The sequence below is a fragment of the Macaca thibetana genome, chromosome 6 (genome assembly GCF_024542745.1).
Source record: "Macaca thibetana thibetana isolate TM-01 chromosome 6, ASM2454274v1, whole genome shotgun sequence".
Lineage (NCBI taxonomy): Eukaryota > Metazoa > Chordata > Mammalia > Primates > Cercopithecidae > Macaca > Macaca thibetana.
In genome coordinates, this window is record NC_065583.1 from 10,918,909 (window position 1) to 10,935,879 (window position 16,971).

Sequence of the window (16,971 nt, forward strand, 5' to 3'; positions counted from 1 at the left end):
ATGGTGGTGGTGATGATGGTGGTGGTGATGGTGGTGGTGATGATGGTGGTGGTGGTGGTGATGGTAGTGGTGATGATGGTGGTGGGGATGATGGTGGTGGTGATGGTGGTGGGGATGATGGTGGTGGTGATGGTGGTGGGGATGATGGTGGTGGTGATGGTGGTGGGGATGATGGTGGTGATGGTGGTAGGGATGATGGTGGTGGTGATGGTAGTGGTGATGATGGTGGTGGGGATGACGGTGGTGGTGATGGTGGTGGTGGTGGTGGTGGTGATGGTGGTGGTGATGATGATGATGGTGGTGGTGATGGTAGTGGTGGTGATGGTGGTGGGGATGATGGTGGTGGTGATGGTAATGGTGATGATGGTGGTGGGGATGATGGTGGTGGTGATGGTGGTGGTGGTGGTGGGTGTGGTGGTGGTGGTGATGATGATGATGGTGGTGGTGATGGTAGTGGTGGTGATGGTGGTGGGGATGATGGTGGTGGTGATGGTAGTGGTGATGATGGTGGTGGGGATGATGGTGGTGGTGATGGTAGTGGTGATGATGGTGGTGGGGATGATGGTGGTGGTGATGGTGGTGGTGATGGTAGTGGTGATGATGGTGGTGGGGGGATGATGGTGGTGATGATGGTAGTGGTGATGATGGTGGTGGGGGATGATGGTGGTGGTGGTGGGATGGTAGTGGTGATGATGGTGGTGGGGATGATGGTGGTGGTGATGGTGGTGGGGGATGACGGTGGTGGTGGTGATGGTGGTGGGGATGATGGTGGTGGTGATGGTAGTGGTGATGATGGTGGTGGTGATGATGGTGGTGGTGGTGATGATGGTGGTGGGGATGACGGTGGTGGTGATGGTGGTAAGGAAGGGTAAAAGACAGGAAAGGCAGTGCTAGGGACCCTCCTCCTTAGATAAAGAACAGTACTGCTAGGCCTTCCACTAGTGTTTGTTCTAGCTGAAGGAGAAAAGTGGGTGGCTTCAACAGCCTGAAACTAGGACAGGCAGAGACTGGGGCATCCCAACGTGATCTTAGCATATATGGGGATTCCCAGAGCTTCGTGAAGTGGATGTAACTGAAGAATCCTCATTGTAACCCACAACCAAGGTTAAAAAAATCAGGAGCTTCACTAAATGTATCTGGCAAGCATTTCGTCTTCCCTTAAATAAAATAAATTCCCTTAATAAAGCCAATGGAGGCAGAGTTGGTGGCGGTGGGGGGGGGGGAAGGTGGAGAGGGTATGTGTGATTTATTACAGAGCAAGAGGAGGGCCTTGATGGCGCTGAACCATCTATTTAGAACTGCTGGCTCAAAAACCAACTTGTACACTGGTTTCTCTTTTTGTGCCAATCTTACATTTTTTAAAAAATATAACTTTTATGAATATCATCATTAGTGCTATAAGCACAGGGAAGTATAAGTTAATTCTACAGTAAAGTGATTATTAAATCCATTAGTCATATACAGGGAATCCATAATTAACTTATTCTCCAGCATCAAGTAAATGATTCTACTGTGTGCTTTAAGAAAGCAATTGTTCACTAATATGCAAAATACAGCAGAACTATTAGATCATAAAGCCATGCAATCTTATAATTAAATTATAAATTTTACATATTTTAATAATGTGCTTTATATACTTTAATTGTTTTCTATGCAAGATTAAAAGGAGGTGCCGTGGTTTTTCTCAGACATATTATATCTTGACCTGAACTGTGCAATACTTAATAAGAATTGATGAGTATCTACCAGGGATGACAGCAGTCTTTCAGTAGCATCAGATGTTCCTTTGGATTATTGCTGAGGACTAAAATGAAGATATGCTTTAGTTTTAAGTGGAGTTGCAGCTATGCCTTTGGGCTTTCTTTGTTTCCCCCCTTTTTGCTGTTATAACAACCATGGGCATCCATGTTCTCTCTTCCCAGGCCACGAGAAGGGACTGGCCCCATTCACACTGCCTTGGTTGTATATGTGGGTAAAGGCAGCACGCACATTAAATTCTCTGCAGGGGACTTATGTGCCCACATGGACAATCTATTGTGGTTATTGTATTTTGGATTAAATAATGATGCCATTTTTTTTCCCTGTGCAGAATTAAATGTGTTTGAAAGACCTGGGAAATACTACAGAGTTGGGCTGCAGGGATTGCCTCTGTAACCTCCTGTTTCTCCAAATCCTGATTGCTGCAGGCGGAACTGTAGAGCTGGTTTCCTTTTCTCTCCCTCAGAGGGAGCTAACCTTTCTCTTTGATGGTTAAGCTATTTCAGCCAGCTTTCCACTGGTCACCACATGGGGTGAGGATCTTCTCACAAAGTAGCAAAGATAGCAGCCACAACTCCTGGCTGACATCATCCTCTTGAGGATGCTGTAACTGGCTCTTATCCGATCAGCCTGGCCACATGCTTTTCTGTAAAGCTATCATGGTAGCCAATGGATGGAGCAAGCTGACGGTCCAGGCCTGGATCAGTTGCCCTCCTCTGGAGCCCAGCGGGAGCTCCAGGGGCAGGATCAGTCCCATCAAACCACATGGACAGAAGGGGAAGAGCGAGAATCCACAAAGGAAAAGTCGGGGAGTGTGAGGGTTAATTTTGTGTGTCAATTTGACTGCGCCACAGGATGCCCAGTTGGATTGCTAAACGCTATTGCTGAGTGTGCCTGTGATGGTGTTTCTGGGAGAGGTTAGCATTTGAACTGGTGGACAGATTAAAGCAGATGGCCCTCACCAATGTGGGTGGGCATCATCCATTCTGTTGAGGGCCTGAGTAGAAGAAGAAGAAGGTGAATTATCTCTGCCAGATTGCTTGAGCTGGGACATCGATCTTCTCCTGCTCTCAGCACTCCTGGCTCTGAGACCTTCAGATTCAGACTGGAAACTGAACCACAGGGTCTCTGGCTCTCAGGCCATTGAACTATACCACGAGTTTTTCTAGGTCTCTAGCTTGCAAATGGCAACTTGTGAGACTTCTCAGGCCCCCTAATCATATGAGCCAATACCTTATGATACACCTCTTTCTAGAGATATATATATACATCCTATTGTCCTGTTTCTCTGGATGACCCTAATTCAGGTAATATCTGCCCCAAGAGGTAGAAACAGAAGCCTGAAGATTGTAGTAGGCAGCCTTTAAGGTGGCCTCCACTGACCCCTGCCTCCTGCTAGTCACACCATTGTATATTCCCCTCCCATGCTAAACCAGGGTTGATCTCTGTGACTACAGAATATAGCAGAAGTGATCATGTGTCACTTCCAAAATTAGATTATTAAAAAAACACAGTGGCTTCCAAAAAGGAAAAAAAAAAAAAAAAAAAAGGCCAGTTGCAGTGGCTCATGCCTGTAATCCCAGCACTTTGGGAGGCTGAGGTAGGTGGATCACCTGAGGTCAGGAGTTCGAGACCAGCCTGGCCAATATGGTGAAACCCCGTCTCTAGTAAAAATACAAAAATTAGCTGGGCATGGTGGCGTGTCCCTGTAATCCCAGCTACTTGGGAGGTTGAAGCAGGAGAATTCCTTGAGCCTGGGAGGTGGAGGTTGCAGTGAGCCAAGATTGCACCACTGTACTAGCAAAACTCCATCTCAAAAAAGAAAAAAAAATACTCTTACAATAGGGTTCAGTACATCATTAGAGTTATGGCAATCTCATCCAATTAGAAACCCATTCCTATACCTGAAATTATTATTCTAAAGTGTTCTTCCACTTTAATTAAAGGAGTCAAAATTGATCCCCTTGACTATGGGCTCTACTCTTTTTTCTCCATTTTCTAACTAAAGCTGTAGAAAGACATAGCAAATTGACACTGTATTTTAATCTGTTTCAGAGAAGTAATGAAGTATGAGTGAAAGTTTTTCTATTTTTAAACATCCTGGCTATTATTTGCTGTCTAAAACCAAAACGATCATGTCACTTCTGTTACCAGAAAGGGGTCCTGATCCAGACCCCAGGAGAGGGTTCTTGGACCTTGTGCAAGAAAGAATTTGGGGAGAGTCCATAGGGTAAAGTGAAAGCAAGTTTATTAAGAAAGTAATCTGCTGGGCATGGTGGCTCATGTCTGTAATCCCAGCACTTTGGGAGGCCAAGGCAGTTGGATCACTTGAGGTCAGGGGTTTGAGACCAGCCTGAACAACATGGTGAAACCCTCTCTCTACTGAAAATAAAAAGAAAAAAATTGGCAGGGTGTGGTGGCACGCACCTGTAATTCCAGCTACTGAGGAGGCTGAGACACCAGAATAGCTTGAATCCTGGAGGCAGGGGTTGCAGTGAGCCGAGATTGCGTCACCGCACTCCAGCCTGGACGACAGAGCAAAACTTCATCTCAAAAAAAAAAAAAAGAAAGGAAAGTAAAGACATAAAAGAATGGCTACTCTGGCTACTCCATAGGCAGAGCAGTGGCATGGACTGCTCAACTGAATACACTTATAGTTACTTCTTGATTACATCCTAAACAAGGGGTGGATTATTCATGAGTTATCTGGGAAAGGGGTAGGCAGTTTCTGGAACTGAAATTTCCTCCTCTTTTTAGACTGTATAGGGTAATTTCTGAACGTTGCCATGGCATTTATAAATGGTCATGGTGCTGATGGGAGTTCTTTTAGCATGCTAATGTATTATAATTCGTATATAATGAGCATTGAGGACAACCAGAGGTCACTTTCATTGCCATTTTGGTTTTTGGTGGGTTTTGACTTTTTTTCTTTTTTTTTTTTTTACACTACATCCTGTTTTACTAGCAAGGTCTTTGTGACCTGTATCTTGTTCTGACCTCCCATCTCATCCTGTGACTAAGAATGCCTAACCTCCTGGGAATGAAGCCCAGTAGGTCTCAGCCTTATTTTACCCAACCCCTATTCAAGATGGAGTTGCTCTGGTTTGAATGCCTCTAACACTTTTTTTTTTTTTTTTTTTTTTTTTGAGATGGCATCTCACTCTATCATCCAGGCTGGAGTGTAGTGGTGCAATCTCAGCTCACTGCAACCTCTGCCTTCTATGTTCAAGTGATTCTCCTGCCTCAGTCTCCCGAGTAGCTGAGATTACAGGTGCCTGCCAACATGCCTGACTAATTTTTGTATTTTTGGTAGAGACAGGGTCTCACTCTGTTGGCTAGGCTGGTCTTGAACACCTGACCTCAAGTGATCCACCTGGCTCGGCCTCCCAAAGTGCTGGGATTAAATGTGTGAGCCCCTGTGCCAGGTCACCTCTGATACTTCTCTACTTAAAAATCTTAGGCTTGGAAACAGTAATCTTGGCTTGAGCTCAGATCATCACACATGTATTAGGTGACTATCATGTTCCAGGTCCTCAAATAAGATATATGAAAAGGTTAATAATAGGTAATCCCTGCCCTTAAAAGTAAATTCTATTGATGATTTCACACTGTTTAGAGCAGTTTCTCAAGGTGTGACCACTGATGTCCCATCCGCATTTCTGGTATGGACTAGAACTACAGTGGACAGGCTGGGCAGGGTGACTCACACCTGTAATCCCAGAACTTTGGATTCTAAGGATTGATTCACTGAGGTGGATGGGTCACTTGAGCTCAGGAGTCTGAGACCAGCCTGGGCAACATGACAAAACCCTGTCTCTACTAAACATACAAAAATTAGCCAGGTGTGGTGGTGCGTGCCTGTAATTCTAGCCACTTGGGAGGCTGAGGTGGGAGGATCACCTGAGCCCGGAGATCAAGACTGTGAGTAGAGATTGCACCACTGCACTCCAGCCTGGGCAACAGAGTGAGCCCTATCTCAAAAAGATCAACAATTGGGCTGGGAACGGTGGCTCATGCCTGTAATCCCAACTCTTTGGGATGCTGCAGTGGGCAAATTACCTGAGGTCCGGAGTTTGAGACCAGCCTGGCCAACATGGCAAAACCCCACTTCTACTAAAAATACAAAAATGATCCAAGTGTGGTGAGGTGTGCCCATAATCTGACCTACTTGGGAGGCTTAGGCACAAGAATTGCTTGAGCCCAAGAGACAGAGGTTGTAGTGAGCCAAGATTGCGCCATTGCGCTCCAGCCTGGGTGACAGAGCAATAATCCATCTCAAAAACAAAAGAAAACAACAACAAACAAAACAAAATAGAACTATGGTGGACCAGGTAGGTGTGAGTTCACTTAGAGTAGAGTGAGAGCAACACAGGGAAGCTGCTCAGGGGAGATCAGGTTCCTCTTTGGTGCTAGAAATTGTTGATGAAAAGAGTCAAATTCTGTAAAATATTTGGAGATTTATCCTTAGCCAAATGTGAGGACCATGACCCATGACACAGCCCCACGAAGTCCTGAGAACCTATGCCCAAGGTGTTAAGGCTACAGTTTGGTTTTACACGTTTTAGGGAGACATAAGACAATAGTCAATACATGTAAAATGCACATGGGTTCAGTCCAGAAAGGTGGGACATCTCAAAGCAGGTTGTAGCAGGGGGGGCGGTTCCAGGTCATAGATGAATTCAAAGATTTCCCGATTGGCAATTGGTTGAAAGAGTTAAATCTTTAAAGACCTGAAATTAATAGAACAGAGGGTCTGGGTTGAGGGGTTATGGAGACCAAGGTTCTTATTATGCAGATGAAGCCTCCAGGTAGTAGGCTTCAGAGAAAATACATTGCAAATGTTTCTTATCAGATGTAAAAAGATGCCAGACTCACTGGGCGCTGTGGCTCATGCCTGTAATCCCAGTATGCTGGGAGGCTAAGCCGGGTGGATCACCTGAGGTCGGGAGTTCAAGACCAGCCTGGGCAACATGCTGAAACCCTGTTTCTACTAGAAATACAAAAATTAGCCACCAGGTATGGTGGCAGCTGCCTATAATCCCAGCTACTCGGGAGACTAGGGAATGAGAATTGCTTGAACCCAGGAGGTGGAAGTTGCAGTGAGCCGAGATCGCGCCATTGCACTCCAAACTGGGCGACAGAACAACACTCTGTCTCAAAAAAAAAAAAAGGTGCCAGACTCTCCTGGATCAGGAAAAAGACCTGGAAGATGAAGGGGATTCTCTAGAGAATGTAGATTTTCCCCACAAGAGACAGCTTTGCAGGGCCATTTCAAAATATGTAAAATAAATAAATTTGGGGTTAAAATATTTTGATTTCTTTCAGGGCCTGCTAGCTGTCATGCTGGTATCTTACTGCTACAGAGTCTGTTGTGTCAGTCTTAAGATCTCTGTTTTAATGTTAATGCTGGTCAGTTAAGCCTGAATTCCAAACGGAGGAGGGTATAGTGAGGCATGCCTGATTCCTGTTTCCCTTCGTGGCCTGAATTAGGTTTTCAGGTTTCTTTGGTGTGCCCTTGGCTGAGAGGGTGTCCATTAGTCAGTTGGGGGTCTTAGAATTTTATTTTTGGTTTTCAGAATCCAGGGCTTGACTCTGACACAAAGGTGTGGAGAAAGCTGTGGAAAAGGGGGTAGGAGGTGGACGCAGGTTGCTCCAGCGTTCTTTCTAAAGAACTGATCACATCTTATACCAGTGAAGAGAACTACTGAGGCTAAGGGAGGTCTAAGCTTTTGGCAAAAGGGAAATGCATGAGGAACTCAGGCCCTACCAGGTCCCCTTACTTGGACCCTCCTACACTGTGGCTGCCCAAACCAAACTTGGCTTTCCAGAATTGGCTGACAGAGCAAGAGCTTGTTTAATTTGTGAGTACTGGACACCAAATCATTCTTTGTGGCAGCTCTGATATTGGCAGATGGGAGATTCAGCTCTGTCCTGTTTATATAACAGCAGTTGATAGATAGTGACTTCATAGTTGGATATTTATGAGAGGTTTCATTTCAAATAATATAGTTTTGGCCCATGGCAACGCTAAGGCTCTTACCCATTATTACTGAGAAGCTAAATCTTTAGGATATTGTAACTATAACTGCAGGGTCCGTTTGATCTACCCGGAAGAGCTACAAAAGTTAATATTTTTTGAAGCAATGAAAGCTTTATTATAAAAAGTCTCATTAGGAAGTTATCTGTCCCTAAAACATATAGCCTATCAGAAGGTCGGGTATATAAAAAGGCAACGTTTCATACTTTTCTTTCACTCTGTGACTTCTATCACATAACAAGGTAATTAAAAAGAAAAAAAAAGTCTCCTGCTTTCCATTACAAAAAACAAATGCCTTGTCATTGACTGAGTAGCAGCATAACCATCACTGACAAGCGCCTCATTTTAAAATTCACCTTAATAAAAAACCACCTAAATCCAAAGGGCATCAGCCTAATGACTAAGGTCAGCATGAACATAAACCACAAATAACATATCCAATCAGAAACATTCCAAACTCCTCCCTGACCAGAGACATGCTAGCCCCAAGATAACCCCCCACCAGCTTGGAAGATGCCAGCCTTGAGATAACCCCACTCCGGCCAGAAAGATGTCAGCCCCATGATAACTTCCCCTCCACCCAGAGACATTCCAACCCAGCCATAAACTTCTCCTCCACACAGAAACACGCCAAGCTTGTGATAAGCCCCCTCACCCTAAAACCAATATATACTCTTAGTCTGCAAGAGAAAGCACTCCCGATTGCAGTTGGCCAGAAGCCCCTCTCAGGGTTATCTCTCTAAAATAAACCTGTCTTTGACTGTTAAGCCACGTTTTGTGTTTCCTGCCTCTTTAACTTTTACAGCCGTGCCCTCCAGCCAGGTCCCGTTTCTGAGGGAAGGTGGTGAAATCCATCCTCATTGTTTTAGGACAATAGCCATGGCTGTGTTAGGCACTGAGGCTGTTCACAGTCCTGTAAGCTGTCATCAGATTGTGAGTGCCCTGTGTTTCCCAGTTGTGAAAGAATATTATCCCTATTTTAACACTACTAGAGGAGAACTTTGGGATTCTGTGGGTTTTAAATCCTTATTCGGGGATAGCAGACACTTGGCAGCAGAGGAAGTGGCAGGATCTGAAAAGGATGATTGGGTTGGGTGGTGCAAAGACTCTTTAAGGATGGTCACTGGGAATCTGTGGAGAAGCACGATGCTGCTCAGCTGTTCCCAAAAGGAAGGTAGAGGCACTAGAGGACCTGAGTCACGGGGGCTCTCTTGGTTTGTGGGAGACAGAGTAAGAGTTAAAATGGTTGGTGGAAAATTGGGCGAGAAATGATGGTGATAGGTAACTTAGCAGAGGGCTTAAATTCTCCTTTTTTGTGGGCTGGGCTAGGTGGCTCACACCTGTAATCCTGGCACTTTGGAAGGCTGAGGTGGGTGGATCACAAGGTCAAGAGATCGAGACCATCCTGGCCAACATGGTGAAACCCTGTCTCTACTAAAAATACAAAAATTACCTGGGCATGGTGGTGGGCGCCTGTAGTCCCAGCTACTCAGGAGGCTGAGGCAGGAGAATCGCTGGAACCCAGGAGGTGGAGGTTGCAGTGAGCTGAGATTGCACCACTGCACTCTGGCCTGGTGATAGAGTGAGACTCCATCTGGAAAAAATAATAATAATAAATAAAAATAAAATGTCCTTTTTGTTTTGTAATGCAGGAAATTGAAAAGGACACACAGTAACCCCTCACTCTTTGAGGTGGCCAGTGAGAGGAGTCAGAGCTGGTGTTATGGGCTGAATTGTGTCATTTCCAACCCTTTCCATCCCTTGCCCGAAAATTCATATGCTGAAGTCCTAACCCCCAGGACCTCAGAATGTGACTATATTTGGAGATCAGGTCTTTAAAGAGGTAATTAAATTAAAATGAGGTCATTCAGGAAAACCCTAATTCTATATGACTGGTGTTCTTATAAGAAAAGGAAGTTTGGACAAGGACAGAGCAAAAGACCACGTGAAGACATCAAGAGAATGGCCACTTACAAGCCAAGGAGAGAAGTCTCAGAAGAAACTGGCCCTGCTGACACTTCAGACTTCTGGCCTTCAGAATTGTAAGAAACTTAATATTTGTTGTTTAAGCCACCTAGTCTGTGGTACTTTGTTATGGCAGTCCTAGCAAACAAATACACCTGGTTAGATTATTTGTGGGGAGAAGGAGAAAGGCAAACTCTAATTTGTGAGTAAGCATATCACCAGGTGCACCTGTGGGTGTGGAGCTCAGCCTTGTCTTGTGCCTGGACCCTTCTGCAAGCTCCCAAGCTTAAGCTGGGACTTTGCTCTCAGGTGCTATAAGGGGTCTGGTACCTCAGCCCAAGTAAGACATTGGGCTTTAAAGATTTAATGTTAGGCTGAGTGTGGTGACTCACACCTGTAATCCCAGCACTTTGGGAGGCTGAGGTGGGTGATCACTTGAGGCCAGGAGTTCAAGAGCAACCTGACCAACACAGTGAAACCCCATCTCTACTGAAAATACAAAAATTAGCCGGGCATGGTGGTGCACGCCGGTAGTCCCAGGTACTCGGGAAGCTGAGGCATGAGAATCGCTTGAACCTGGGAGACAGAGGTTGCTGAGGCATGAGAATCGCTTGAACCTGGGAGACAGAGGTTGCAGTGAGCCGAGATTGCGCCACTGTACTCCAGCCTAGGTGATAGAGTGACATAGTGTGTCTCCAAAAATAAATAAACAAAAACTTGGCCAGGCACAGTGACTCAAGCCTGTAATCCCAGCACTTTGGGAGGCCGAGGTGGGTGGATTGATTGAGGTCAGGAGTTCAAGACCAGTCTGGCCAACATGGTGAAACCCCGTCTCTACTAAAAATACAAAAAAATTAGCCAGACATGGTGGCGGGCGCCTGTAATCCCAGCTACTCAGGAGGCTGAGGCAGGGGAATTGCTTGAACCAGGGAAGTGGAGGTTGTAGTGAGCCGAGATCATGCCACTGCACAGAAGCCTGGGTGACAGAGCAACACTCTGTCTCAAAAAAACAAAACAAAACACTTAAGACTGGATGTTCCTTTCATATATTTTATGTCTCGTTAATTATATTTTAAGAAAGAGTTACTTTCTTAAATAGTATTTCTTCAATCTATAATTTTGAAAAATATTTCCTCCCAAATTTTGTTTCTTATTATTTTTCTTTTTGTTTTTTATTTTGAGACAGGTCTATCACTGAGGCTGGAGTGCACGGGCATGATCATGGCTCACTGCAACCTCCGCCTCCAGGCTCAAGCAATCCCTCCACCTCAGCCTCCCGAGTAGCTAGAATTACAGGCACGCACCACTACACCCAGATAATTTTTATACTTTTTATAGAGACAGGGTTTGCTATGTTGCCCAGGCTGGTCTGGAACTCCTGAACTCAAGTGATCTGCCCTCCCTGGCCTCCCAAAGTGCTAAAATTGCAGGCACGAGCCACTACACTCGGCATCTTGTTATTTTTCTACTAAAGAATCAAATCCAGCATTTCGCAGAATGTGTTCCATAAACTGTGCATGAGTTATGCTAGTATAATTTACTCACAAATAGAATTCTGTCATCAAATACATTTTGGAAACACTGTACATGATGTCCCCCTTAGACATTCATAATGCACATTAGTATTTTGAACGTTCTGACAAGTCTTGAAACAGGCTGCCCTTAAACTTTATTTAATTCAGTATTTTCCAAAATTGTTGGACTAAAAATGCCTTTTTATCCCCAGATCATCTAGCCAAAGAGGTGTTTGTAAGAATCATAATAACAGTAGGTTATATTTTCTCAGGGATTGTTATGTACAGGTCATTGCTTTAAGCAATGTGTGTGTGTGTATATATGTGTGTATATATATGTGTATATATGTGTGTATATATGTGTGTATATATGTATATCTATGTGTGTATATATATGTGTATATCTATGTGTGTATATATAAGTATATATATATTTTTCAAGAAAGAGTCTCTCTCTGTTGCCCAGGCTGGAGTGCAATGGTGCAATCTCGGCTCACTGCAAACTCTGCTTCCCAGCTTCAAGCTATTCTCTTGACTTAGCCTCCTGAGTAGCTGGGACTACAGGCGTGCGCCACCACGCCCAACTAATTTTTTGCATTTTTAGTAGAGACAGGGTTTCACCATGTTAGCCAAGATGGTCTTGATCTCCTGACCTCGTGATCCACCTGCCTCAGCCTCCCAAAGTGCTAGGATTACAGACATGAGCCACTGCCCGTGGCCTAAGCAATGTGTATGTTTTAATTCATTTTATCTATGTAATAACCCAGTGAAGTAAGAACTATTATTATCACCAGTTGACAGACGAGGCACAGAGAGAGGAATTAATTTGACTAAGACCACACAGCTAGTAAGTATCATAGCCAAGACTCAAACCCAGGCTTTCTCACTCCAAGGCCTCTTGGGGAAACACTACTCTAGTCTTCAGGACATAATTTGGTTCAATATTTCTGTACTCAATGAATATATTTATTAACTCTACAAATGTTTATTAGATTCTTTTTATGTGGAGTCACTATGTTAGGCATGTGGGGGCTCAGGGAATAAAGTCAGACAGAGTCCTTGCCTGTATGAAGTCCACATCTCAGGGAAAGACAGATAGTTAACAATGAATGATTTGGATACATGTACAATTACAGCTGCAATCACAGTGATGGGGCTTTTAGTGAAAGGCATGTACTGCTATAGTCTATGAAACACAGGACTTGAGCTTTTTGGAGGGGAAAGAAAAGCTTCTCTGGGAAGTTTTAAGCCTAAAAATAATTCCATAAGGACCCAGCCTATAGGTGATATTTGGTGAAAACTCCCATAAAGACTTTACTTATTGGAAACTGGGTTTTAACCTTTAATGCAAAACTTTGTGTTAAGTGCCTGACTTCTAAGTTATTTATGGTGTTAGGCACCCAATGGCTTCATTCTCCTTTCCCACTTCCCTGCCCAAATGTCTTCCATTCTTCATTAATCCTAAGGTAAATGTTTTAATATGCTTTCTTTCTAAGAGGACATCCTCATTTGCTCTTGTATTAAGCCATACATGGAAAGGCTGAAGGTCCAGTAGAGAATTTCCTTAAAGGAGACCTACCCAGATGTGGTCCCTATGTCAGCTCTATATGTTGATAGCCTGCTATTTTATTTTCAATAACATTATTTAGAACAATTTTTTAAAAGAACAGTTTGGGAATGGTGGAAATGATGGCTAAAATTTTATATGTAAAAATAGGAAAGGGAGGAATGTGCAGTTCAGGGACTGACCCATTCATTATAAATTCTAGAGATTTCACTTCACACTCTTAGCAGCACTGATTTCCTACTTAAACTTGCAGGAGAAATAAAGCGGGTTTTGATTTGGGCTGTCTGACTAGACTTCAGTTTTAGCTGAGCCCAAAAAAGAGCATCTGTCCTTGCAAATAGAAACCCAGTGTTTGATATCCACTCTTTGTTTTTAAGGCTCTCTTAAATCAAGAGGTGTGCGGCCATTAGGTGCCAACAAAAACCAGTTAAGCCAGAAACTGTGAATTTTGTTTTGTTTCACCAATAATGTGCCTTTTATTTTTATATAGCAACCTCACAGCCAAAGTTCCAATAAAAAAGAGATAACATTTATGGAGCACGCAACAATAGGCCAGGAACTGTGAGCGTTCTGCACACTTGGTATCATTGTGTGCACTGCACACAGTGCATCATTGGAACCTATGAGGACATTTTTCCTATTTTACAGAGAAGGAAATAAGGTACAAAGAGGCTAAGTCAGGTCACACAGCTAGCTGGTAACAGGCAGAGCCAGGGCAGAAACCTAAGTTGACTCAGGTCAAAGCCAGCCTCCTAACCTCTCTGGTATACTCCTTGAATTCTCCACAGGGTCAGTTCGTTTCTTCCCATCACCCTTATGAGTTACTGGCTTTGGAGATGGAAAGTTCAGTGAACATTTCTAAGGTGGGAAAGTGAAAGGGGCATGATCTTATTATTGTTTGCATTTCTTTCATTTCTATTATTATCTAACTTGGATCCAGATTCTGGAGACTTCTAGCAACTTGTAAGAATGAGGCAGTACGGTGAGGTGGATGAAGCACAGGTTTGTTTGTTTGCTTGTTTTTGAGACAGAGTTTCACTCTCATTGCCTAGGCTGGAGTGCAGTGGCATGATCTCAACTCACTGCAGCCTCTGGCTCTCAGGTTCAAGTGATTGTCCTGCCTCAGCCTCCCAGGTAGCTGGGACTACAGGCATGCGCCACCACGCCCAGCCAATTTTTGTGTTTTTAGTAGCGACGGGGTTTCACCATGTTGGCCAGGCTGGTCTCGAACTACTGACCTCAGGTGATCTGCCCGCCTCAGCCTCCCAGGGTGCTGGGATTACAGGCGTGAGCCACCGTGCCCAGCCCAAGCACATGTTTTGAGGCCAAATAGACCTGGGTTCAAATTGAAGCTCTGCCACTTCCCAACTATACAACCTTGAGCCAGCCATTGAATCTCCTTGACTCACTGTTTTCCTCTCTGCAAAATGGATTAATATCATCTACCTTATAGGACTATTGTCAGGATGAGAGATAGGGTAGGTGAGGGGCTTAGTACATAGTTGTCACCTAAAAAATTGTAGCTATTAACTAGCATTTACACACTATGGACTCCCGTCCTTCCATGCAACTTGTAACATCAAGTGTCTCTATCTGAGAAAAAGCAAAATAAAAACACCTCTGATGGACTGCACTATGGTGATTATTCTTAATATTTTCCCCCAGCAAACTGCATAAAAGTTCCTTTACTCCTGTGTTCTATTTGGAAAGCATTATAAAACTTTGAGCAGACAGTGGTGCTGTGACAGCACAGTGCTTACCAAAGCACAGTATGCTTTTCTGATAAAGATGTAACTTTATGGCCCTTTATGTACTCTCTTGGTTAATACAGTAAGCAAATGGGAGATAATTTGAAATACCTTTACTACCATTTATAGTATCAGAGCATACAACTTACCTTTAAAAACGTCAAAGATTCATTGCAATGGAAGGCATTGTGTATACATACAAATGCATTTTTAAAACAATCACCAGTGTAATGCTGAGAGGAATCATGAACTGAGATCTTTCACCTTTGTAGAGATGAAATAGGATATTCTTGTTAACTGCGTTCTCAGGGCAGCGAGCCAGGCTGCTCCAATATGTATCGTGGGCAAGATGCCGGCTTTTGTGATCTCCTTCGCAGGAACTTTCAGATGGAAGAGGTGAAAAGCAGGGTCCTCTAGGCTAACAAATGCCTTTAAAAGTCCTTTCTAGGGAAGAATGATCTGTTTTGCTAGTAAAAATTCCAGAGATACCCCTGCCTCAAATTTCTGGTGAGTGGGTGTGGGAGGGCGTGGAACAGTTCTGGCAGATTGAGAGAGATCGTCAAGACACAGGCCACAGGTAATGCCATTAAATCTTTATAAGGCCGCGGCTTGCTGTTGTACTGTAGATGTTGTAATCTTGCAGCACTGCTTCTGCATAGGCTGAGCGTGAAGCTGGGTGCACAGAATCCTTTGAGGAGGTCATGGGATCAGTGAAAAGATGCTAGGCTTAGGAGACACGGCTAGTCTTGGTTGTGCCCTGTCTGATTTTGGACGCATCCTGTGTCGTCTTCCACCCTTTCTACTAACATGTCATATAGGCTGGTTGCACTTCATCATGTCCCAGCTACTGATTTTCTGGGAGTAGGTAATATGTGTATAATCGTGTATCAAATTAATGAAGACCCATTTGTGTGACTGATATCCCATGTCCAAAATACTTTCACATTTATAATCTTAATTTTTAACCATACTACAAACCTGTGAGATAGAAAGGGTGAATATATTTGTTCCCTTTGACATATTGCAAAACTTAGTCAAATAGAGATTCAGTTAATAGTAGAGTCTAGGTCTCTTGACTCTCGTTCTTAGGTTCCTACTCTAAATTAAACTGGATTAGTCTTTTGGGATAAGTCTGAAATGGAATGCAACTAGATTCTTTGTGGAAAAATAACTTAATAAATTATATTAAATTCCTAAAGAAGTAGATAAAAAACAAAGTTGTATTTCCCTTGTTGAGAATTTGCCTTTGAATCTCTCTGTGAAATGAATCAGAATGTTTTGTTAGGATGTAAGAAATATACAAACTCAGAAAAAGCACATCTCATATATTTTTAAATGGATAATTTCTCCTGGGACTTCTTTACATTCTGAAAATTCACTTTATTATTGCATTCTAAAGTTTGTGGCACTAAATGCCACGGCATCTGAGTCTGAATTTTACTGGTGATATTTGTGGTTATCAGTTTCCACTGTCACCCCATCCCATTTCCTTTGTTTTGTTCCACAGATATGATTTGATTTATGAAAGAGGGCTTTTCGATCCTTCAAGATATATTTTAGTGAATTGGTTCAATAATTTGTTATTGAAAAGCCAAATCCATCAGAGACATATTTGCCTACTTCCCCTAAAAAGAAATATTTTCATAGAGACCAACTGTCTATTCATCATTCATGCCTCATCTCTGCATGTTTTAAGGACATAGCCACAATTCTTGTCTGTTAAATGTGTCCATAGATGTATTCAACCTGAAAGCCCAGCTTCAAAACTTCTAAAATTTGGAATTACACAAGTGTCTTAGTCCACAAAGAAACTGCGGGCCTCTGCCTTGGGTGCAGATACAGAGTAAAGTGGCAGGCTAGACTCAAAGAGGCCCTAAGAAGGAGAAGAAAGTCTGACTCTCATTCTTGGGTTCCCACATTAAATTAAACTGGATTAGTCTTTTGGGATAAGTCTGAAATGGAATGCAACTACATTCTTTGTGGAAAAATTTGGAGTTGCCTTTTTGTGTCACAACTCTGACGATTGCATATTTCTCAGCTGAGTGCTCCCTCCTTTCATTACTCTGAGAGTTCTTAGCGAAGCTTTTGACTCATACCCCTGACCTTGAGGGCTACCTGTGAGGCATCATTCAAGCCAGCCGCCCCCTCCTACCCGTTACAGAAAGCAGGCTCTTTGGTTGCAGGTAGTCTAACTTTTTGCATTCCTGTGAAGGTTTTTCATTGATTTATATAAACTCAAACTAACTTTAACTAAGGTTAAAGTTCAGTATCTCAAAAACTGGGAGTTGCAACAAAGACCTGCTGTATCCCTGTATACCTGCATCACTCTTCAGCCACAAATTTATCATTGGATGCTTTTTTGTCATGTTATGGTCACGTCAG

At 43.4% G+C, this 16,971-nt stretch overlaps 1 protein-coding gene across 1 annotated transcript in view; it reads left to right on the forward strand.

Annotated features, from left to right (window-relative positions):
* The first annotated feature begins 6,410 nt into the window (after positions 1 to 6,410).
* LCP2 (lymphocyte cytosolic protein 2) overlaps positions 6,411 to 16,971 on the forward strand; it is a 568,984-nt gene continuing 558,423 nt past the window's right edge. The window contains exon 1 of the mRNA XM_050794344.1: positions 6,411 to 6,414. The gene's annotated coding sequence lies outside the window, so the exon portion shown is untranslated. The remainder of the gene's footprint in view (positions 6,415 to 16,971) is intronic.